The 25,598-nt window shown below is 41.6% G+C and overlaps 1 protein-coding gene across 1 annotated transcript in view; it reads right to left on the reverse strand.

Annotated features, from left to right (window-relative positions):
* CCDC126 (coiled-coil domain containing 126) overlaps positions 1 to 25,598 on the reverse strand; it is a 266,751-nt gene that overhangs the window by 38,091 nt on the left and 203,062 nt on the right. The gene's annotated exons all lie outside the window — the stretch shown is intronic.

Genomic DNA, 25,598 nt, shown 5'->3' on the forward strand with positions numbered 1-25,598 from the left:
ACATAGAAGTTGATTTTGGCCTAAGTTTTGAAGATGGCATTGGTTTAATATACAAATTTTTAGGCCTGAAAACACCCTTACCATGCCTGCTCAGCGGCTCCGGACCCATCTAAGGTACAGGTATCCGCTGGTTCAATACTTAAAGTGTCTCGTGGCATACCGGACTCCGAATGGGTCTCAGTAGAGGCCTGCGAATCAAAAGTAGCGGGTATCAGGGGCTGCGAAAGCGCCTCACCGAGTACCAGCGAAATAGTGACTGGCTTAGGAGAAGCTTTGTTGTCAGTTTTGGACATCGACAGTCTGTCTCTGTTTTTTTCCTTGCGTTCTTTATGTATTCCTATAGTCGAATTGCTAACTGACGACATTTCTGGATAGGTAAATCTTGAACCAAAATATTTTGATACAAAAATATACAGACTCTTAATAGTGCGTTGATTAAATTTAGCACAAAACTGACAGCAAGGCACGTTGTGGTCAGGGCCTAGGCAAGGAATACAGTACAAATGAAAATCTTTATGAGGTATTTGCTTCCCACAAGTAATACAATTATTAACTTTTACTGACATTGGTAAGGAGCAAGAAAATGTTTCTCCAACGGGGTACTTAGCTTTAGGTTGAAGACTACAGTTCTGAAACTCGAAAAACGAAAATTTCGGGAGTCGGCTGACCGGCACTTGCGAACTGCTTCTGCTTCGGGCACCGCGTGGCAAGAAAGACGGATGAAAACAGCGTCGGCTGCAAGTTTTATATCCCTGATGACCTGACGTCATGGAAGAAGGGGACAGCAACTGACACAGGACCCAAGACTTTGTTAATCAGGCCGACTGAGGGCAACCTGCCAGCAGACTACCCAAATGTAATGACTGCAACAGTGAAACACGAACATCTCATAAACAGAGAAAAATAAATAAATTGATTATGCATGGAACTAGCTAATGTGATAAAATGTATTGTAACACTAGGAACTATTTCTTTATTCATTGCTTCACCATTTGTAATAGCATCACAAAACTAATTTCCTAATATTGAGTACAAGTACTTCACACATCACTTTCTAAACCCCCAATATATTATGTGTGTGAATAAATACATACATATATAACTTTTTTCTACTATACATATAATTCACATACACACACAAATATATATATATATATATATATATATATATATATATATATATATATATATATATGGGATCCGGACACATGCTCGACTAGCACATGTCCGAATCACAAAACATCGAACACACATACACGAAAGCGCTTAACATCGACAAACGCTTCCGTGTATGTGCGCCTGTTTTGTAGATCAGACTACAGTGCGAGTAAGGGAAAATTCCCTTTTCCCCACTGTGGCGCGATCTCTGAGTGAGAATAATAAAGTAGGGAGGGTGGGGGGTGCAGGGGGCGAAGTCCCCCTGCAGAAACGTAGATTTTTTTTTTGAACTACACATACACAGAAGCGCTTTTCGATGTTAAACGCTTTCGTGTATGTGTGTTCAATGTTTTGTAATTCGGACATATGCTAGTCGAGCATGTGTCCTAGACCTATATATATATATATATATATATATATATATTATATATATATATATATATATATATATATATATATATATATATATGTCTACTACAGTTGATTGAAAACTCACTTGACTGAAAATAAAATTACTAGGACCACTTCACTAAAAGCTCACTTCACTGAAAACTCACTTCTTTAAAACTCATTTCGTTGAAAGTTATAAATGGCCTTTTCCCCAATGTAGTGCGACCCTGGAGTTAGTATACAAAGTAAGGGTGCGTGTGGGGGACACAGCCCTCCACATTGAGGGGTGTGGGGGGCATAGCCCCCCCCATATAAACATTTTAAACTATACACAGTGATACTTACAAGTGCAATAAATAACTGTTTCCAAAAGAGAATATATAAGCAAGATATGTGAGGGGCTGTGCCCCCCACACCACCCTTATTTTATATACTAACCCCAGGGTCACACTACAGTGGGGAAAAGGCACATATTAATTGAGTTACAGTTCCGGCAAACAGACTGATTGTCAAGTTAATCAATAAATAAACAAAAATAATAAAAATATTTTCAAACATAATAAATAAATAAAAATAAAACAAAATAAAATAACTGAACCTTCTGATCATATAACCTGGAAATGAGCTCTGCCATGGGTTCTATGAGATGGCAGATCCATTACTGCTCACCCATTACTGCTCACTTCAAGAAGTGACAGGTTGTGTTCATTGGTTTCAATTTGTCAAGTTAAGCTCGATGATGTGACTTGAAAAAATGAACTGTGTGTGTGTGTGTGTGTGTGTGTGTGTGTGTGTGTGTGTGTGTGTAGGAGTTCCCTTCATATGATCGAACTTTCAAAAGTTCGACTTTCCTATGGCCGAGACCATATGATCAAACTTTTGAAAGTTTGAATGTTCCTAACGGAGATCTCTTGCCCCATCTAAAACCGTTCATGTAATTTTTTAAAACGTTTTTATTAGATGTTTGAACTTTCAAAAGTTCGATCATATGGTCTCAGCCATATGAAAGTTGAACTTTTGAAAGATCTATAATCTGAAGCAGACTCATATATGAGTGAGTGTGTGTGTGTGCACACACGTGTATATATTTTTCTTCAGCTCAACTTGAGCTAACAGCTTGAGCACTTCGAATAGTGTGTACTAGAATGACTTCCTCACTACTATAGACACATGATCATCAAAGACTAGATTACAGTGTATGCATGTCCCCGATCCCAGACTACTGGGTCAACTCTTAGGGGTGTGTTGTCAATATGATAGTTACCGGGGGTGGATGACTTAGTGAATGATACGGTTATGCATTTCTTGGCAATTAGTTTTAGTTCATGCTCTGACATCAGTTGTTTATCTGTGTCAACCCTTCCTGGAGAATATTTGTATCAGTGGGAGATTCTGTGACTGCTCCCAATTTGCAGTTGTTTGCAAATTTGCTCAGCCAGAAGCCTTTGATATTGGCTTTGATTTCAGAGAAATGACAAAAAGAAACAGTCCTAGGATTGGTCCCTGAATGACTCCGCTTATGACTGGCCTCTTTGTAGAGGTGGCTTCCCAATTATAACTTCCTGGGTCCTGTCAGCCAGCTGGCTATCCACTGGGTGTCAAACACATGAGAATAGAAATAAACCCTTACCAACAATGTCTGAGTCAGTGTGTTTAATGCCTTGGCCAGGTCAAGGTAGGCAGTGTGAACCATTTTGCCCTCATGCATTGCTTTGGTGACCTTCTGAAAGAATCCCACCACGTTAAGTAGGCATGACCTGCCTCTGACAAAAACCAAACTGGGTAGAATCCAGTATCATGAAGTTTCCTAAGTCATTATCAGTAATTTCCCTGGTAAGTTTTTCCATGCCTTTGCATATCAGACCAGAGTCCTGCGTGTCTGTAGATGGCCCATCTCTGTGCAGAGGGATGACTGTTGTTCTCCACTCATGAGGCACAATGCCCATTTGGAAGCTACAGTTAAATAGCAATTCCAAAGGGCCTGATAGGTCATGTTTCATCCTATATGGAAGGCATCCTGGGATATTGTCTAGCCCACTGATGCAGTCTTCTTAGTCCAACAGAGAGCATTGAGGACCTGTTCCCTAGTGACTGTAGGAGGAATTATAGTTGATGGTATTTCCTTAGGGAAAGAAAGGAGTAAAGTTAGGGCTGAATTTGTCTGCTATATCTTCTGTCTCAGTAGAGGTGACTCCATTAAAAATGAGCTCTGCACACAATTAAGTATTGCCTTTGAAGGTGCAAACATAGCTAAACAATGCCTTTTGGTTGTCCTTGGCCTGGGAGGCCAAACTTACCTGAAATTTGGCTTTGGTAGACTACATGTCCTCGGAGTTGTTTGTCTAGTTTGATGAGAGTGCTTATATTCTGCAGGGTGCTACAACTCCTGATTTTTGCCATTATTTTCTCCCTTCTGTTATACAGCCTATTGATAATGCGATTCCACCAGAGTGGCTTTTTTTTTTGAGTTAGTTCTGCACTTTTTCCGGGTGGATACAGGTACCCATACAGTTAAGACCAATGCAATATTGATCAGTGCTAGGAATACAGAGGTTTCTGACCACATTAGACCTCACAATGGGATACTGGCAAATTCCCCTGACCATTGAAGCTAAATTAAAAAAAAGCATTCTTCATGGCTGAGGTTTTGTTGCTGTGTACAGTCTTACCGACCAGGCTCCAGCCACATTCCAGAGGCTGATGGGGTTAAGTGTTAAAAACTCACAAAGTTCACACTGGCCTACCTGTATGTTATTACCACCAATTCAGAAGACTGGGATTTCCATCTTCCCAAGATGCAGGAAGTGCTTAATTTGCTGAAGTAAACAAGGCTTATGCAAGATAAGAATGAGTGTGGCAAAGTACCTCAGATATGTGACTGGAAGAGGTCTAATAAAACACCAGAAAAGAAAAGAGACATTTATTTGCAACAGTGAAGATGTGTCTGGGGGGCCCAGAAGGGAAAGTTTAACAAAGGAGGGTAGACTTAAAGAAATTTATGAAAATATTTGGCATAGAAAATGTGAATTCAGTAACAGGAGATTGGATTAAATTTACATATTATTTCCCAAGATCTAAAAACTGGGCTAGGCTAGACAGAATTCACATTTCACAAGAACATGTGCCTTTAACTGAAAGGTTTGATACGCACCCAATAACGACTTCAGATCATGCTCCAACAAAAATGAAAATAAAAAAGATACTGGCGCTTTCCCACCTAGCTGTTGAAAAGCGAGGAATTTAAGGAATGGGTAAACACAGATTATTCCGTAGCTATTAGAGAGGATAGGAATTTCTTCTGAAAATATAGCTACTGAGTGGCATAAAATTAAGGTAGAGTGTAAAAATAAGGTGGAAATAAAAGCTAGGGAGCTATGGTTAAGAAGCAACAAGAATTATTTAGGACTGACAAAAGTTAAAAGTATTGCAGAATAGGGGGAATCTCACAGAAGAAGAGGATCAACTGCAGAATGTTAAGCAGAAAATAAGGGATTACCTCGACAATATACACAAGTTTAGAAAGATTGCTGTTGAGCAGCTTTTTTTTGGTAATAACAGTAGAGCACAAAAAACTTTTAGCACAACGACTAAGGCAAGAGAAAGTAGAAGCTTAGGGAACCTATAATAAGGAAGGTAACAAGAGATTGGTAGATGTATTAGAAATATTGTGGAAATTCTATTAAAGTCTGTATAAAGCAAAGAAATATGAAAATCAAGAAAAGATACAAATGGAAATGTTTATGGAAGAATTAAATATGCCAGGGTTAGAGGTAGATGAGGCTCAATTACCAATGGTTAATATAGGAGGAGATGAGGCTCAATTACCAATGGTTAGGATAGGAGGAGAGGAGATAAAAACTGTGACATATAACCAATCTACAGGAAAGTCCCAGGAATAGATGGCATTCATGTGGAAGTTTGGAAGCTAGGAGGGAAAAAACAAAACATTCCAGATCCTTTTCAGTCTAACAGTATTTTAAGAGAAAAGTACCAATATCTTGGAAGAAAGCAGTAGTAGCTGTAATACCTAAGGTGGGTAAGGATCCATTAGACCAAGCTTCATACTGGCCCATGTCAATACTAAACCATGACTAAAAGTGTTCATATGTCTATAATGGCTATAAGAATGACAAAAGTAATGCCAAAATTGATACATATGGATCAATCTGATTTTGTGAAGGGGAGCAAACATTTGACAACATTAACAGAAAATGATGATCCACAGAGAAGCAGAATGTAAGAAAGTAATACTGTTGTTGGTGGGTCTTTATGCACAGAAAGCATATGACAGAGTAAGCTGAGACTTAAGAGCATGGCAATAGAAGCATTTGCATTTCCTGAAAAAATTATAAGGTTGATTAAGAGGATATACGAGGGATCACAGGTGAAAACTAAAGTGGGTGGGGTCCTCTCCTATAATTTATGCTTGAACAGGGGAACCACGGAGGGGTGTCCTCTTTCCCCTTTGTCATCTGCATTATATTTAGAACCACTGACAATGAAAATAATGGACTCAGAAATTCAAGGATATAACTGATATGGTAGTCAAGAAAAGCTGGCTCTATTTGCAGATGATATTTTATACCTGACAAAACTAGAAAGAGACATTACAACATTGAACATTTTGAGACAGTTTCGGGATACAAAATTAATGAAGCTAAAACAAATGCAGCAGCAGAAAATTACGTACCCACACATGAATTGGTTCAGCAATATCTGTATTTATAGGGACATGATAAAATGAAATATTTAGGAGTATGGATTAAAAATGATTCTGATATGGCAGCTAAGGATATGCGGGAAGAGACTAATCAAAAGACAATATAAAAGCTGAGAAAATGAAACTTTGTTATATGGATAGTAAGATACAAGCAGTCAAAATGTTTGTAGTCCCTTTAGTCTTATAGACAGATCTGGCATACTTTTATCAACCAGAGGAGAAGTTGTGGATAGCAATTAATAAAGAGCTGAAGGACTTTATCTAGGAGGGGTAGACAGCAAGAGTCAAGTGGGATAAGCTGATTCTTCCAGTAGAACAGGGCGGATTGGGATTACCCAATTTGAAGGGATATTTCAGAACTACACAGTTAAGGCTCCTATGCATAGCACAAGCAGAAAACTATAATTCAAAGTGGAAAGGGATGATGTTGAAACGGAAGGGAAGTTCAGGAAAAAGAGACTGGTATTTTGGATGCAGGCCTTTAAAGAGGAAGTACAGTTGTGTACACTTACCATAAATGTAGATGTTCTGAGTGTATTCACTGTTGCAGTCATCACATTTGGGTTATCCTTGCCAGGGTATCCCTCAGTTGGCCCAAATACCAGAGGCTTAATTTTTCTGTGTCGGTTGCTGTCGCTTCAGGGCTGATATCAGGTCGTCAGTAGTATAAAGTAAGGCAGCCAATGCCATTTCATCAGTTTTTCCTGCCCTGTCAGGAGCCCCCAAGTGGGAGCCAGGATATGGTGGAAGAACCCCACCAGTAGAAAGTAAATACTAAAAAGTTCCTTGTAAAGAGAGAGAGAAAAGGAGGATGGCAGGAGGGAAACCAGGACTGCAATAGTGAATAAACTCAAACATCTACATTTATGGCAACTGTACAGCTAACATCTATTTTTGGTTGATGTGCAGATGTATTTGCTGTGGCTCCATTGGCCCTGTATGCACCTGCCATCCAGGCGTGCACCCCAGGCATAGTCTGATGCATCTGTGGTGAGGGTCTGGGTGGCAAGGGGTTGTGAGAAGGACAGTCCCTTGTTGTGGTAGAATGCTGCTGCCCACCAAAGAAAATCTTTCCTTAGATAAGGTATCATTGGTATAAGAGTTTCCAGGTCTTGAGAGTGTCGACACCAAAGGCTTTTTAGGTAGTACTGAAGTTTCCTCATATGCAGTCTGGCATATGGAATAAGTAGAATGCAAGTAGAATGCAAGAAGCCATGAACCCCAGAGCCTGCAGGATTTTCCTTGCGGATAACCGGGGTCTGGTAGCTAGTTGAGAGAAATAGGCTGTCAGGCAAGTTTGCTTTTCTGGTGTATGGAATGCCATCTGGGATGCTGTGTCCAGGCTTGCTCCCAGGAATATAATTTTTTGGGTGGGTACTAGCTTGGATTTCTTTTCATTGACCATGTACCCTAGGGAGGTGAGAAGGTCCTTTACAAAGGCCAGGTACTTGAGCAGCTTTTCCTGACTGTCTGCCTGAATTAGGCAGTCGTCTAAGTATGGGTAAATTTGAACATTTCTTTGCCTGCAAAAAGCAATGGCGGGAGCCAGACATTTTGTGAAAACTCTGGGAGCAGTAGATAAGCGAAAGGGAAGTGCAGAGAACTGAAAATGCAGTGATCCTGCCCTGAAACGTAGAAATTTCCTGCATGATTCCCTGATTGGGATGTGTAAGTAGGCCTCTTTTAGGTCTAGGGTAGCTAGCCAAGCATCCTTGGAGAGCATAGGTAGTAGTTGCTGGAGGGTGAGCATTTTGAATTTTAGTATCACCAGGAAGGTGTTTAGAATGGATAGATCGAGGATGAGGTGCCAGGTGCCCTCTTTTCTGGGTACCAGGAAGAGCCTGCAGTAGAAACCTTGGCCTAGCTGTTCTGCAGGAATGTGCTCTATTGCCCTCATACAGAGCAGGGAAAGGACTTGCATTTTGGCCTCTGCCCACTGGTTTGGAGGAAGATCTGGGAACCCTTTTGGGGATGGTAGAGTGTGGAAAGAAAATTTGTATCCTTCGGACACTATGTTGAGGACCCAACAGTCATTGGTAATAGTGGCCCAGGTGCTTGCATGGAAGGACAGTCTTCCTCCCAGGGGCAAGTGCAGGTAGGCAGAGGGAGGGGGTCGAAGTGTAGAGTCATTGTGAGTTCTTACCATGATGGGGTGGCTTTGCACTGCCTGGTTTAGAAGTGGAGGTACTCCATTGCTTTGATCTTTGCATTCCCTGTGGCTGTTGTCTGGGGGTTCTGCTTCCCCGGGGTCTGGGCTGAACTGACCTGGAGGGGGCAGGAAAGGACCAGTGCTTGGAGGCGCAATGCCTACTGAACCTGGGTGGCTGGACCTGTAGGAAATCCTTAACTGTCTGCATAGATTTAGCTTTTTCTTCCATCTTTTAAGACCTCCTCTGCCTTGGTGCCAAATAAGTTGTCTTTGTGCAAGGGTGCATCCAATAGTTTAGATTTGACATAGTCTGGTCTTAAGCCAAGCATGCCTTCTAAGGACAGAACCAGTGACTGCTGCCCTGAAAGATGCTTCTAGAGCATCAAAACCACAGTGTAAGGTGTGCTTAGTTACTTGATTTGCAGAATGCATTAACTCTTGTAACTATTTTCTGCACAAGCAGGACAAGTTGATATTTCTTGTTTGAGGAGTTCCATGGTGTGCTGCTGGAATTGTAGCATATGGAACTGACAATTTAGTGCCTCTAATAGCAAGAGTAGCAGAGGTGTATACTTTTTTACCCCATCTGTCTAATGCTCAAGAATCCCTATTTGAGGGGGTGGGATTCTTAGCAGAAGTTGCTTTAATTCTTTTAGGCCCTTGGGAGATAACCCCAAAGTCAGCAGTAGGATTTCTGAAAAGAAATTTGTGATAGTCAGGGATTCTAATACCAGTCTGGTTTCCTGGGAGTGGGAGGGAGGGTGTCCGGAGTAAAACTAGATTCCATTAAATCATCATCCACAACATCCGGGACAGAAGGAATGGCCAAAGATATGTCCTGTGGAAGATCTAAAAATTCCCCGAGTCTCTTTTTAGACTTAGGGTAGTCCTGACATTCCCACTGGAAATGCTCCCTTAAAGTATGAAGGGTTTCCCCAAAGGAAAAATCCTTGGGTGGAGAGGCTGAAGGAATGGATTCCTCTGCATCAGAATCTTCATAAGTAGAGAGAGGTTGCATGTCTTCATATTCAGAGGCATCAGAATCATCAGACTCCTGTTCAGATAAAACTACTGGGGACAAATCTCTTTTTCTTTTGGAAGGGGTAGCTTGGCTTCCCCTGATCAACATTACAAGGTCTTCCTCCATTTTAAGCATTTGAGACTGAGGCAAGGAAGCAGGTGCCTGAGATGGAGTCATCAGTTTCTTGGGTGTGGTTCGTACCCTGGGCCTTAGAAACTCGGTAGTTTTCGAAAGAACAGGAAATGCAAAAGTCGTTGTCAGTTTGTGTCGAGAATCGGTAGTGCGAAGCACTTCCTCGGAAGCCGGTGCCTGCTCAGCGGCTCCAGATCCATCCAAGGTAGAGACAACTGCAGGATCCTTAGTCGAGGAGTTTTGTGGCATACCGGACTCCAAAAGGGTGTCGGTAGCAGCCTGTGAATCCACAGAAGCGGGCATCAGGGGCTGCGAAAGTGCATCACTGACCGGAAAACTGATGACTAGCTTAACGGAAGCATCATCAGCAGTTTTGTCTCTGTCCTTATCTTAACATTTTTTTCAAAAGATCTGCTGTCGGATGGCTTACCGAAGCCATAATGGACATAGAGGACTGAGAGCGAAAATATCTAGCTACAATAAGGGCCCGATGATGTATAGTTCTGGCGTTGAACAAAGCACAAAAGCGATAGCAGGGGACGTCGTGGTCTGGGCCTAAGCAAGTGATGCAGTAAGAATGAAAGTCTTGGTGTGGTATTTGCCTTCCACAGGCGAGACAATTGCTAACTTTTTCTGACATCGGTTAGAGCAAGAAAAAAGGATCCCCAACAGGGTACTTAGCTTTAGAAGACTTCAACTTCAATTCGGAAAATGAAAACTCGGGTAGCGGCTGACCGACACTCGTGCGAACTGCTTCTGCTTCGGGCTCCTCGGCAAGAAAGACTGATGTAATGACGTTGGCTGCCTTACTTTATACTACTGACGACCTGATGTCAGTCCTGAAGCGACAGCAACAGACGCAGAAACAATAAGCCTCTGGTATTCGGGCCGACTGAGGGCTACCCTGGCAGGAATAATCCAAATGTGATGACTGCAACAGTGAAACATAAAGAACATAAGCAATAATCATACAGAATATTATGTCCATAAAGTAGCAGAAAGTATTCTAAGAACTAAGCCAACACGGTAATGGAGAAAGGAGATTCTGCCAATAGGGATGACTGCAACTGGGGATAACAGGCAAGAGGGGGCTGGAATTTTTTTTTTTGAGAACAGTGGCAAGGGAACCAAGGTTTTGGGTGCAAATAATTAGAGAGGGAAAGGTAATAGAAGGGAAGAGGCAAGAATTTATTTGGGCTGCAGGTTAGAAATTATCTTCCCTATCAAGGATTGATATCAGAGTATAGGCAAACAAAGAAATACTGGGGTCCTAAATGACAAACCAGCACTGGCACAGTTTTTAACAGAATCTAGAACAGAAGCTGCCATTAAATAAGGAATAATTAGTACAGCATACAAAACACTGCATGACAACTATAAGAATCAACAAGAGGAGGTTACAAAGGATTGGGAAGAGAGATTGGATAAGCAATTCATAAACAATGGGAGGATATATGTATGTCGTACAAGTATGCAACAAAATATAGAAGATTTAGAATTTTCTGCATGGAAGTGTTTACATAGCTATTTTTATATACCAAGTAGACTCCTGAGAATTTTTTCTCAGGTAGACAGCAAATATTGGAGGTGTGATGGGGAAGAAAGAGGTACCTGGGAACATATATTCAGGGAGTGCGGTTCCCTGCAGGATGCACTGTCAGAGATGCTGGGAGTGCGGTTCCCTGCAGGATGCACTGTCAGAGATGCTGGGAGGATTGGTGTGATGAGGGAGATGATTTTTCTGAGCTATGATACAGAATCGGAATTGCCTAGACATGGTAAGGCCTTGCTGTGTCTAATCATGGTGGCTGCCAAAAAAGCAATTACTAGAAATGATCAGAATCTAAACCAGCTATATTAGAAGTAGTGACTATAGTAACAGAGATAACAACTGGAAATGAGATCTTTAGAAAAGGATAGGAGCAAACTACACAGGAAAAATGACAATCGTGAGAACAATACATACAGGGGAGGAATGAGGTCTAAAAGAAGGCAAGACTTAAATGAGCTATGTAATATTTGACTGAAAATGATTGGGTAGATAAGTGATGTATAATGTTTGCAACTGGAAGTATCAGTATGGTTTGTGATGTAAAATGCTTGCAACTAGGATTGTATCAGTGTGGCTCATTTTCATTTATATAAAAGTATGACTGCTTATGTCATAATTGATGGTTTAATAAAGATCTTTCTGGTTTAAAAAAAAGGGACAGGAATTGAATAGTTTATGTAATGTTGCTTAGCTTGTATGATATATAGCAATATGTGTATAATGTTTCTTAATGTTAATACAGTTTGATTACTTTTGTATAAATGTAAATGTATATATGTCACAAATGATAAATCAGTAAAGGTGTTTAAAAAAAGAAAGGAGAGAAGTTGTTAGGGACTGGCCTATCCCTCCAAAATAGAAGCAAGGGCCTTTCTAGGGTTAGCCAGGTACAACTGGACATTTATCTTATGGTTTGCATCCACTGCTTGCCACCTTAACAACCTTATTAATAGTAAATTGTCCAAGCAATTCGGGTGGACTCCAGAAGCTGAGGAAGCTCAAACAATGTCCCTGTACAAAGCCACTCCTTGTGCCCTCTGGCTCATCTCTGCCATTTATTGCATATAGACACCCTGAAGACACCCTGAAGGTTGGCTTGAGGGCTATATTAGAATCAAAAGTGGGAAATGAGGAACATCTAATATACTATCTTAGTTTAAGCACTCCACCATTAAAAGAAAGCATTTTGCCATCAAGTGGGCCTTAGACTCAGAGCAGTAATGCATTTTAAGGAGAGAGTTTACACTAATCACAGATCATGCCTCCCTCTTTTGTAAATTCATCAGCAAAATGACGAGAATGTAAAGTCGCAGGTAGGCCTTTGCTTTACAACCATTCCATTTCTGACTAAAAAGATTTCATTGGTATTCTCTGTCACAATGCGGATGGGCTGTCTGGGGCTCCCAGACCTTCTAGCTTTCTTGAGGCTGGTGGAGTCAAGCTGGGGGGGTCATTTGTAACATAGCATGGTGGCTATACTGGTTAACTGTCCAGCAGTAAGACACTCAAAGCAGAAGCAGGGTAGTTTGACAAGATGGACATGATTTGTGGCCAAACACTGAATACTTACATGATTTTACAGCATTAGGAAGGGCAGTGCTTAATCATCAAAATGGACTAGTATGGTCTGGTCCCTTTAAACCAGCATGTCACAGTTTTCAGGAGAAGGCACACTGAATACATCACAAGTTTAGACGACTTAGTTGTGGATTTGTTCATAGTCAAGATGGACTGCCAGAGGCTGCAGCTATCAACACCAAGGCAACTGTCAGTAGGAGGGTCTGTATTTGCCAGTTACAAGTCCTGGTAGTAAATAAACTGCATGTCATTTATTTCTCTTGCTGGAGGGAGTAAGGTAATGGACAGTGACATTGCATCCACGGAGGTGAGAGACTTTTAGAACTTATTATGGAGTAGTGAGTGTATGTTTCCCTGCACTTGTGGTTTATAGCTGTTTTATGAAGACTTACAGCTTGTTTAAACAAAAACCTCAGCTTTGGCCAGCTAAGAACTTGCTGTAGTCAACTGGACGTATAAGAGAATTTAAGTACCTTTATCTGCACTTTTTTTTTCAAAAAATTACAGTATTTAAATTTAACTGTGTGTTGCAGGAATATTAACTGAACTGGAAGTTAGTCAGTGTTTGCTGAATTTTGTTATTTGCTAGTAATTACAGGTGTGGGGGTAGCCACATTCTTTGATTTCCTGTCCTTGCCTATTTAAGTGGTACAGTGTGAAATATTTTCTGCTTAAAAACCTCGGCTTTGGCCGGCTAAGAACTTGCTGTATTCAACTGGACGTATAAGAGAATTTAAGTACCTTTATCTGCACTTTTTTTTCCAAAAAATACAGTATTTAAATTGATTTTAACTGTGTGTTGCAGGAATATTAACTGAACTGGTAGTTAAGTCAGTGTTTGCTGAATTTTGTTATTTGCTAGTAATTACAGGTGTGGGGTAGCCACATTCTTTGATTTCCTGTCCTTGCCTATTTAAGTGGTACAGTGTGAAATATTTTCTGCTTAAAACCTCAGCTTTGACCGGCTAAGAACTTGCTGTATTCAACTGGACGTATAAGAGAATTTAAGTACCTTTATCTGCACTTTTTTTTCAAAAAATACAGTATTTAAATTGATTTTAACTGTGTGTTGCAGGAATATTAACTGAACTGGAAGTTAGTCAGTGTTTGCTGAATTTTGTTATTTGCTAGTAATTACAAGTGTGGGGGTAGCCACATTCTTTGATTTCCTGTCCTTGCCTATTTAAGTGGTACAGTGTGAAATATTTTCTGCTTAAAAACCTCAGCTTTGACCGGCTAAGAACTTGCTGTATTCAACTGGACGTATAAAAGAATTTAAGTACCTTTATCTGCACTTTTTTTTCAAAAAAATACAGTATTTAAATTGATTTTAACTGTGTGTTGCAGGAATATTAACTGAACTGGAAGTTAGTCAGTGTTTGCTGAATTTTGTTATTTGCTAGTAATTACAGGTGTGGGGGTAGCCACATTCTTTGATTTCCTGTCCTTGCCTATTTAAGTGGTACAGTGTGAAATATTTTCTGCTTAAAAACCTCAGCTTTGGCCGGCTAAGAATTTGCTGTATTCAACTGGACGTATAAGAGAATTTAAGTACCCTTATCTGCACTTTTTTTTTCAAAAAAATACAGTATTTAAATTGATTTTAACTGTGTGTTGCAGGAATATTAACTGAACTGGAATTTTTGACTCTGCTCTTCAGTTAGTCCCACCCACCCTCCCTGTTTTTGTTTTGGTGTTAATCTTAGTGGCCTTGAAACTGCCTGCCCCTCTTGTAAATTTGTGTTTGGATACTCCTTCTGAGCCCATCTCATTTGCTCACTCAACTGAGTGCAGTGAGATCATATTCTGATTTCAGACACTCCTACTGTGTACAAAGAGAGCATCTGGGAAACAGAAAAAAAAATGTTAAGCTTGTTTCCTGCCTTTCCTGTTAAGTGGTATAGACTATTTGTAGGCTTCTGAGCCCCCAAGCCCTTCTGTGTTGGAGGGAAGCCTTCTAGCTTACTTTTTTTTTCTTATAACTAGCCAGTTTTCTAGTTTCAGCACTCAAATCTGTTTCTTTGATCTCAGCACTTGTTCAGAAAAAAACATTTCATCTGTTTTCACTGTGCTTGTGTTTCTACCTACTTTATTTTACTTTTGCATCATCTTAAAAGTACTCAATTGTATTTATTACTGCTTGGTGTAACTCATTCTAAGCCTTTTGGTTTAAACACTTGAGCTTCGGACCAGTTGTTTTGCACTGAGAGGGTTTGTGGTCTGCACTGTAGTGGCAGAACAGGTAGCTTACATCCTTCTAGGTTGGGAACTGCTGACTGAGGGCTCAGTGTCTGTTATTCTAAAAGTGTATTAATTCTGGTTTAAGCACTTGGGCTTTCAGGCCAGTTATTTTACATTAAGAGGGTTCGTGGTCTGCACTCTTGTGGGAGGAGAGGCTGGACTCTGCCCTTCGGAGCTGGGAATTTCTGGTTAAAGGCTTATAGTGCATGCATATCTGAACTGCTCCTTACTGAAGTTGGTGCGCCTTGTTTGCTGTGGCATAGACTGGATTCAGGCCTGCTGGATCTAGCTTTGTTTGTGTAACTTGCGCACTAATCCACGCATTCTCTAAAGTATTCAATTGTATTTATTACTGCTTGGTAGTAACTTAATTAAAGGGTAGCTATCATTCTAAGTCTTTTGGATTAAGCACTTGGGCTTCAGACCAGTTGTTTTACATTAGGAAGGTTTGTGGCATGCACTGTGGTGGCAGGACAGGTAGCTTTCATCCTTCTAAGTTGGGAACTGCTGACTGAGAGCCCAGTTATTCTTAAAGTGAAATAGTTCTGGTTTAAGCACTTGGGCTTCAGGCCAGTTATTTTACATTAAGAAGGTTCGTGGTCTGCACTCTTGTGCAAACAAAACTAAACTACTCATCTTCCAACCCACCAAACTTACTCAAAACAACTCTCACTTTAACATCACAGCAAAAGACAACACCACTATATACCCAACTGAACACACCAAATTGCTAGGAGTGTAAATAGACAATAAACTAATATTTGACATTCACATATCCATGACCATAAAAAACGTCCACAAAAAACTAGGAGCATTATACAGAAATAAACTTCTCACCAAAGTAGCAAAGATTTCAATAGCAAATTCCCACCTTATCTCCACCCTACTTTATGCCTCTCCAGTATATACCAACCTAAGGCAATGTGATCTAAACAAGCTAGAGACCTGCTACAACAAAATTGCAAAATTCGCCACAGGGGCATCCTACCGTAGTCACCACTGTCTCTCACTTGCTGAACTGGGCTGGCTTGAACTCCCTCACCTTCTTCAGTGGTATCAACTCTCACTCACCCACAAACTAGTAAACCATCCACTAAATGTCCCATCCCTCCAGAATCTACTCCAACCCTATCACACCACCAGACCACTAAGATGCAACAAAAATCACTTGCAGATCACTAAAGCCAATAACTCTGCTGGTGAAGCACTATTCTCTTGTGCTATAGCCAAATTATGGAACTCACTCCCACCCACAATTACCTCCGTACCATCATGCACCAACTTCAAAACTTTATTAAAAGCGCACCTAAAAACATGCTGGCTATGCCCTTGCAACTCCCACTCTAATATCATCCACCCCATCCAACTACTACCTTTCTTTCACCTCCACTAACTACCTTGATGATAGCAAGCTCAGATGCTCATAAGCCTAGTACTTATTATACAGCAGGAACTTCTCATTGTTACATTTGTTAATGCCTGTTATGTACTTCACAGATAAAGATTCTAGTTGTCTACTGATGTACTATGTTCTTCATCTGTAAATATGTTGCAAGTAATTTCTATGTTAAATTGTTAATCACTATGTAATCCAATGTAACTACTGTCTGTTTATTTTACTGTGGAGCTTTTCTCCCCGGGCCTCCGCTGAAAATGGACCCACGTCCAGTCGGACACTCCCGGTCAACAAATTTAAATAAATAAATAAATAAATTGTGGGAGAAGAGGCTGGACTCTGCTCTTCTGAGCTGGGAATTTCTGGTTAAAGGTTTATAGTGCCTGAATATTTGAACTGTATCTTACTGAAATTGGTACACCTTGTTTGCTGTAGCATAGACTAGATCCAGGCCTGCTGAATCTAGCTTTGTTTATATGCTTGTTATTTCCCTGGAACGCTAATTTCACCTAATACGCGTCTTCTCAGCGCTTCTGTGGATCACTAGTGATATCTGCATTGCTTACTGTACTTATTTCCTTGTTTCACTTGAAAGAAAGTTACTGTTTGTCGTTTTTGCATTTAAGTTACCTGTAACACATTGCACTTAAGTTACCTGGCACTTGCTCACTAAAGCAATTATATAAGTCAGCACTAAAAATTAAAATCACTACACCCTCTCTCCCCACTGGCCCTTGTTTTCAATTATTAAGGAATTCCCAATATTATTCTAGCATGTCCAAAGGTCAGTTGTCAATCTCCTCTCCGGTCCAGCTGGTGAAGCTGGGAATCTTGAGGCAATGTTATAACTGCCTCATGTACACAGACAACCCTCTCCTCCTCCCAACAAATTCCAACACATGTGAGAGATGCAACCATATAGCCAAACTGGAGGCTAAGCTCTCTCAACTCAGTACTGGCATAACCAGTCAGGAGGAGAAGGAAACCACACTCACTACAATTCCAGTCTCACATAGACCTACCACGACAGCAAATCAAACACATAATCACACAAAAACATACTCGGAGGCTCTAAATAATGATCTAAGCAGCAGAGACCTCCAAAGCAGACACCCAAGCAACTGCTACCCAAAAACAAAACACGTGCAACACATATCTCACAAAGCCAGTGTGCCAAACAGTCACAGCCCTTAAGACTAAACAACACACCTGATACACTTGTAATAGGTGACTATCATCAGGCACACCGACGTCCCGCTCACCAGGCTGAACAAGGAGAGGGTCACGGTGAGCAGCCTGTCGGGCACTAGGATCCGTCACATAACACAAGCACTCAGGTCACTCCAAGGCAAGTACAAAAATGACTCGGTCATTGTCCATGCTGGTGTGAATGACCTGAGACGTACCTCCCTGGACTACATGAAGAGAGACATAAAGGAGCTCTGTGAGCATGTAGCCCAGGCCGGTATGACCCTGACCTTGAGTAGCATCTTACCCTCACCAAGAATGATGCCACAATATGAAGACAAGATGATCAATTTCAACAATTGGCTTAAGTACTGGTGTCATTCAAAGGGGATCCAATGCCTGTCAGCTTGGGATGATATGCTCGACAAGCCACGATGCTTCGCTAGGGATGGCTTGCACCTGTCACCCTTGGGCTTTCGGATATTGGCAAAGGCTCTTGCTACCCCCATAGTGCCTTTTTTAGGCAAGGTTCAAAAGACAAACCTACCTCCATAGGTATCACAAGGGATAAGAAACTAAGAGTAATGCTACTCAACGCCAGAAGTCTAAACCTCAAGATGCACGCACTCGAAACTCTCCTTAGCATGGAGAACACAGATATCTGTGCAGTAACAGAAACCTGGTTCAGGGCTCCTGAGAGCACCCCAGCACTACCAGGTTATACCTCATACCATGCTTTTCGGCCCCAAAACTTGGACCGAACCACAAAAGGAGGGGGAGTATCGATATTCATCAAAGATACCCACACCTCCAGGTTGGTGGCAAAGCACGAAGCATCAGAGACTATCCATGTGCAACTAACAGTGGGTAAAACTGCCTTCCAGTTTATAGCCTGCTACAGACCACCCTCCCAAACTCAGGAACCCCACTCGGCCTTTCTGAGAACACTGGAAAATATGAAGGTCTCTGCAAACACCATTATATTGGGCGACTTCATAGACTGGGAGCATTACTCTAGCTCCAACACCCTAGCCCAAAGGTTCCTAGAATTTATAAACTCAAATGCTATGGAACAACTTGTTACCACTCCCACAAGAGGGGAAAACATACTGGACCTGATCATCACCAACATGGGGACTCTATGCTCCAGACCAGAAGTGTATCCCTCACTGGTAAGATCAGACCATAAACTAATCTCACTGGATATTCACATCCCGACCCTACCCCCTACCCAGAAAACCACAGTGAAAAACTTCTCTAAAGCAAATTTCACACTCCTCAAAACCGAGGTGGAATCCTTCAATGCCCCCGGGCCTGTGGAAAATATGGCCCATACCACAGAATCCTTTATAAACGCATTCTATGAACACCTTCAGGAATGCATGGATCATGCGATCCCAAATAAAACCAAGACCCAATCCTCCAAAGGCAGACATCTGGTGGACCCCAGCCATAAACAAACTATACAATAGAAGGAGGAAGCTGCTAAATGATAGAGCAAAATCCCAAAAAGGGAAGGCATCACTGATCAGTATTAGCAAAAAAACTACGGGCACTCATAAAATTGTCTAAGGCCAGCTTCGAGAGAAAAATTGCACAGGACACTAAGGATAATTACAAGGCTTTCTTTAGTTATGTTAGGAACCTGGGTGGTAATTCCCAGATATGCTCAGAGTTAGTCCAAAATGACAAAAAATACACTGAACCCACAGACATTGCCAATATCCTAGCTGACAGGTTCAGCGCAAACTCCCCCCCCCCACCACCACCACCAAAAGGGCAAATATCTATCCCAGCAGAGTGCTGCCCCCCTGACATTTCAGATGCTCAGGTAAGAGCCGCCCTCTCCGAAGCAAAAAACACAGCATCAATGAGACCAGACGGTGTCCCGGGTTGCGTCCTACATGAACTCCAAGAAGAGCTAAACCCAAACATAAAACTACTGTTCAATCTTAGCCTTACTACAGGATATGTGCCCAAAGAGTGGCGTACAGCAACAGTGGTCCCCTCTCCATAAAGGTGGTGCCTCAATGGATCCTGGAAACAATCGCCCCATAAGCCTGACTAGCTTGGTCTGCAAAGCTATAGAAAGGATCATCATGGACCTCATAAATAAAGATATTGGGGACCTACAGACACTGGATCCTACCCAGTTCGGCTTTGTTAAGGGCAGATCCTGCCTCTTAAACCTGGTTGATTTCTTTGAAACAGTCACCAAGGCCATTGACGAGGGGAAGGTGGTCCACACAGCCTACCTGGACCTCGCAAAAGCCTTCGATACAATACCCCACTCGGGCATTATATTTAAGCTCACCAGCTTAAATATAAACCCCTATGTCACTAGGATGGATTGCAAACTGGCTCAAGGACAGAACCCACATGGTTAGAATTGCTGGAGCCATGTCAGACTCCAAACCAGTTACAAGTGGTGTCCCAGAAGGCTCAGTCCCGGGACCTCTCTTGTTAGGTATATATTTCTCGGAGGTACAGGCCAACACGGAAGGACTGTGGCTGACCAAGTTCGCAGATGACTGCAAACTGGGTGCCATAATCGACTCTCCAGCCGTCACAAGCATCCTCCAAAAGGGCCTCATAGAAACAGACAACTGGTGCCAGAGCCATGGCCTCAAGCCAAATGCCAAAAAGTGTATAGTCATCCCCTTTGGCAAAAACAAAGTGCCCACAAATTACCACATAGGTGGTAATCCATTAAGTACAGAAGAAGTAATTAGGGACCTGGGGACCCAAGTTGATAGCAATCTCTCATTTGACAACCACGTGGCCAAAGTGGTTAGAAAAACATTTTATATAGCCCACCTAATCATGAAGGGATTCACATCTAGATCAGGGGCGGTCATCGTGCCTCTTTACTCATCCCTTATCAGGCCCATAATTGAGTACAATGCGCCTTTTGGGATGTACCTTACCAGACACCTGCAGCAACTGGAAAGACCCCAAAAGTACCTCACCAAGAGGATCAAAGGGCTCAAACAGATGCCATATGCTGCCCGGTTAAAGAAACTCCAGCTCTACTCAGTGGCATACCGCCTGTTCAGAGGCGATCTGTGCCTGATGTATAAAGCCATGTCCAACCCGGAATTACTGGACATGCTGCACCTCAGAAAATACAAATCCCATCGAGCTACGCGCTCGAGAGACTTGAACCTCAGCACTGAAATAAATAGGACATGCTGGAGGGACAGATTCATAACCCAGAGGCTTCCTTCACTCTGGAATAAAATCCTAGTCCAGGTTAGGCAGAGTCCCTCATTGACTCTCTTCAAGAGGAATCTTGATGAGTGGATGGGAGATCGTAGGTTTACCCCAGGTATCACTTCTGTGTCACTGTTAGACAGAGGCACAGTATACTAACCTCAAAAAAGGGCATAGCAAAATAAATTTAAAATGGGTGGCAAAAGTCAAACATTCTGGCTAGGCTTATAAATGCCCTAGGGCAAATAGCCTAGTATGAACCTATGAACCTATGAGAGAGCATCAGCTGTAAAGATGGTCCTAAGTACCTGTGCAAAGTTGCAGCATTAAAGGAAAACACCCTAGAACTAAAAAAAATGTTTTTTCAGTCTACCTTTGTTTCCAAACCTATTTTAACACCTCAAAATCACTCTTAAGTGCTTTATTTGTAATTTTATCATGTTTACCACAACATGGCTACCGATGGGGCTTGATATATCAACATGATCTTCTTCTCCTTCAACTCTTTCTCTTTCCCATAAAGCATTTCAAGTCTTCTTTCTATGACTCATGCCAGACATAAGGAAGTAACTGTGAATTCCCATGCCATTGACATATAATGGGAAATGTGTGACTCACTGTCAGTTTGTATTCCTTCTGTAACAGGGCTGCTTCTTTTCTGTTGCTGTCTTTCTGTCTTTCAGCTTTTCCCGGTTAGGGGTCACAGCGGAACTCCGGTCCGCTAATGATTGGCAGTAGATTTTTACATGCTGGCCTGCCGGGCCTAACGCACAACCTTCAACGAAGGAACGCCCATTCACGCATGTTGTCGACACACAGAAGACGCTCTAACTGAGAATCGAACGTGCAACGTCTAACTGTGAGGTGACAACACTACCGCAGCACCACCACCTGCAGTCATTTACGTTTTGCTCAGGGCTTGCTTTACACCATACTTTGAAGTTATCCAGTTGCAGGCAGAGAAGTAGCTAAATTGGAGGCTTTTGTTCTCAGTGTTCTTTTGTAGTCCAACCTGAATTGACAGTCCCTACCCCCACACTACTGCAGAGGTGTTAAAACTGTAATTGCAATCGACAGCTAGAATATGAAGGAAGGGAATTCCAATCTAAATTTCTTCCCCTCTGCCTGCAGTAAGAATTAGCAACAGAAAGATTTATTTAAACAATTTCAAATTAATATTTTCGAAGTACGTTTCAGAAAATTCTTGATTATTTCAGTGTGTTTTATTAATAGTGGCTTTTGATATACCCCTAATTATGTCGTCTTCTTCTTCTTTCAGCTTTTCCCAGTTAGGGGTCGCCACGGCGGATCATCTGTCTGCTCATGATTGGCAGTGGAGTTTTACAGTGTCGAGTTGCCAGCCCGGCGCCCAACCTTCCACAGAAGGCACATACACACACGCACTCACACCTACGGCCAATTTAGAGTGTCCAATACACCTGCAGCATGTCTTTGGGATGTGGGAAGAAATCGGAGCACCCGGAGGAAACCCACGCGACCACAGGGAGGACATGGAGACTCCGCACAGAAGGCACCCCAGGTGAGGATCAAACCGGAGAACCTCTTGCTGTGAGGCGACAATGCTAACCACTGCACCACCGTGACTGCCCATACCCCTAATTATGTCTACAAAACATTTTTATGCAACTTACTTTTACTTTCCAATTTCTTTCTGGGGAACAGCTGTCTTGTGACATGCAATTTCTATAATTTACTGACATTCTACTCAGCTCCATATTTTTTTAAATTACAGCGAAACAGTAATTTGCAAACCTGACTCCATGATAATGGCACAGTAAAAGAATGTACTGAAAACTCACTGTATTCTGCAGTCCATGCTTGCAGTGAAAGACTTGTTTTTTTGGGAGAGTGGCTACTGTATATTTTGGGAAATTAAGTATCACTCGCATTATGCATATAACTGATGCATTTTTTTAACTTACTATCATCTTCTCAAATTCCAAAGAAAATTATTTAGCAAATCTATATTCCTTTATCTGCATTAGTAATTTTGATTTGAACCACTTCTTGTCTTTGTGCATATTTTCAATCATGTTAAACTGCTCATCTATTGGGCTGTTAATGTGCAACCGACACTACTCAGCCAAATAGAGCTCTTCATATTGTCACATTACAAGTTATGCTATGCTGTTTCCAAAACTAAGAAGGAAATCTGTGAATTTTGCACAAAACATCAGTTAGGAGGCTTACAACCTTCAATAACATGAGGACTACAGCATCCAATTCTCAGCTGTACTAACTAAACATTGGAATAATAGAAAAGCTCACTAAGCTAGGCACCAACCCCTCTATCACTAGGTGGGTTGCAAACTGGCTCACAGATGTAACCCACAGAAATCAGAACAACGTGTAGTCATTCATTCAGTGAGTCATTTTTATTTATTTAGCTGGAAGTATCCAACTGGGAAGAATCTACTTTCACTGGAGTCATGAGGAGAAAAGCTCTCAATGTGACTCTTTTTAAACAAGAACACACTACAAGTACAAAGCAATAAATCAATAATGCAAAGAAGTAAATACAAGCATTTATGCGAATTAGTGTAGTATATAAGGGTATATAAGGGAGGTAGATAGATACTGTAGAACAAGTTTATGAAAAGGCCCAGTATGAGAAATCAAGATTGTGAAAAAACAGTAACATTTGGTGAGGATGCGGATTTATACAGACAATGAGAACCTTTGAATGTTTAGTGGTTCATATATCTAGATAAGAAGAGGCTGCCATGGCTCAGTCTGCAGCTCACAACTTGCCAGATTCCTCTCTAATTTGCTTTGATTTCCTTGATGAGACTATGCTAACTTTTCGAGTACCCTGCATTTAACTGAAAAGTAAAGCAAAAGGTGCAGCACAAGAAAAGTACAACATTCAAACAAGGGAAGGAAGCTGATATGGGAAATAACGTTTAGAAAGAGCAAGAAACTTCGGACAACATACTAATCGGACCTAACCCAGAGTCTCCCTTGCAAAACCAGTAAATGCCCTTACATAAATATTTGCAAACCTCCTTTTACCAGGACACCATCAGAGGTTCATCACCAGGAGAATCCAGGGCCTCAAAAATCAACCATAGACAGGCTTAAAAGCCCTATTTCTCTGAAGATGCAGCAAATCTAATGGCTGATAAACTCAGGTCCGAAATTTACCCTGCTTTCCTCCCCCAGACACAACTCACGAAATACCACCAACTACAGGTCCCTCAGCTATCAGGAATATGTCCTCAATGCGTTTTTCAAAGCCAAAGTGCTGCAACAATTGTACCTGAATGCCAAGTGCAACTGTTATGCCTCTGACAAGGGAGTGCCATCCCTGGACTTGGGAAACTACTGATCCATAAGCTTGACTAGTCTCACACGTACAGCCATGGAAAGAATAATCATTGACACAATAAACAACAGAGAAAACCTTCTAGCCTTCTATACAACCCAGTTTGGTTTGTTCAAGTGCAGGACATACCTACTTAACCTGGTGGATTGTTTTGGAAAGGTCACAAAAGCAATGGATGAGGGCAAAATGGTGCATACTGTCTCCTCGACTTGGCCAAAGCATTCAACACAACACCCCTTTGTAGACACTCTGTAGACATGCTTATGAAACTAGGTATAGACCCCCTATTTGACTCACTGGGTAACCATCAGGCTTATAGATAGGACATAAAAAGTCAGGACAGCTGAGTCTATATCCACAAAAAAAACAGCAGCTAGTGGAATTTCCCAGGGTTCACTGATGGGGCCACTTCTTTTTTGATGTCCACTGAAGTCAAGGACTACATCAATGGCCTCCGGCTGACCAAGTTTGGAGATGATTGCAAACTAAGCAGAATCAACCAATGACACAAATATCCTACAGGAAAGCCTGATACATGCTAATTAGTGCCGCATGATTCACAGTCTAAAACTCGATGCTAAAACTGCATAATAGTATCTTTCTGAAAGACGACCAGCCCTGGAAATTACTACATTGATAATAACACTCTGGTCAGGGATTTGGGAATGCATGTAGACAGTGACTAGGCCTTTGACTACAATGTGTCTACTGACTGTAGTAAGAAATTCATTCTGTGTTGCTCAACCTGTACGCTCGAGTATGCCATCCAGGTCCAAAGATATCCTTGGTCCAATGAGAGCTGAGTACAGTGGAACTATCAAGTGAGTACTTGAGTAGGTATATGCAACATCTGAAACATCCTCAGAGGTTCCTTGCAAAAAGAATACATGGTGTAGAAAACATGCTGTATGCAGACCACCTCCAAGCCTTATCCCTGTACTTGGTGTCCTACACACTGGTGAGGGGTGATGCATGCCTGACCTCCAAAGCTGTCTCTGATCCAGCCGTTATAGACCTTTTGCACATATATAAAACAAATAGCATCAGAAACACCTGATGTAGGGTCCTGAACCTAATCTACAACTTAAATAAGACACATTTGAGGGACAGGTATATGTCTCAAGACTACCTTCCTCAGGAATAGACTTCCCATCCATGTGAAGCATAGCTCCTGCCTGCACTTAGTCTTGGACAACCTGGGTCAGTGGATGGACAATTGTCAATTTAACTCTGGTCTGCCACCTATATCCCTATTAGAAAGAGGAAGCTTGTAAGTGCTTGAATACTCACTTCCAAGTTATAATATCTGTAAAAGGAGTGGTATTATAACCTGCCAAGCATATTTTGGAATCATGGTTTAGCTTAAAAAATCCTTTCAGGATAGTTAGACTAGTAACCACCTATGAACCTATGTTGCCTTCTCAGTAACTATTGATGGACATAAAGTTTGTGTTAATGGTCTATCAATGGCAGGTGGAGTAATCCAAAATGGCAGAAGGAGTTACAAATATAAG

Source organism: Protopterus annectens, chromosome 3.part0 (genome assembly GCF_019279795.1).
Source record: "Protopterus annectens isolate FY-2018-M chromosome 3.part0, PAN1.0, whole genome shotgun sequence".
Lineage (NCBI taxonomy): Eukaryota > Metazoa > Chordata > Ceratodontiformes > Protopteridae > Protopterus > Protopterus annectens.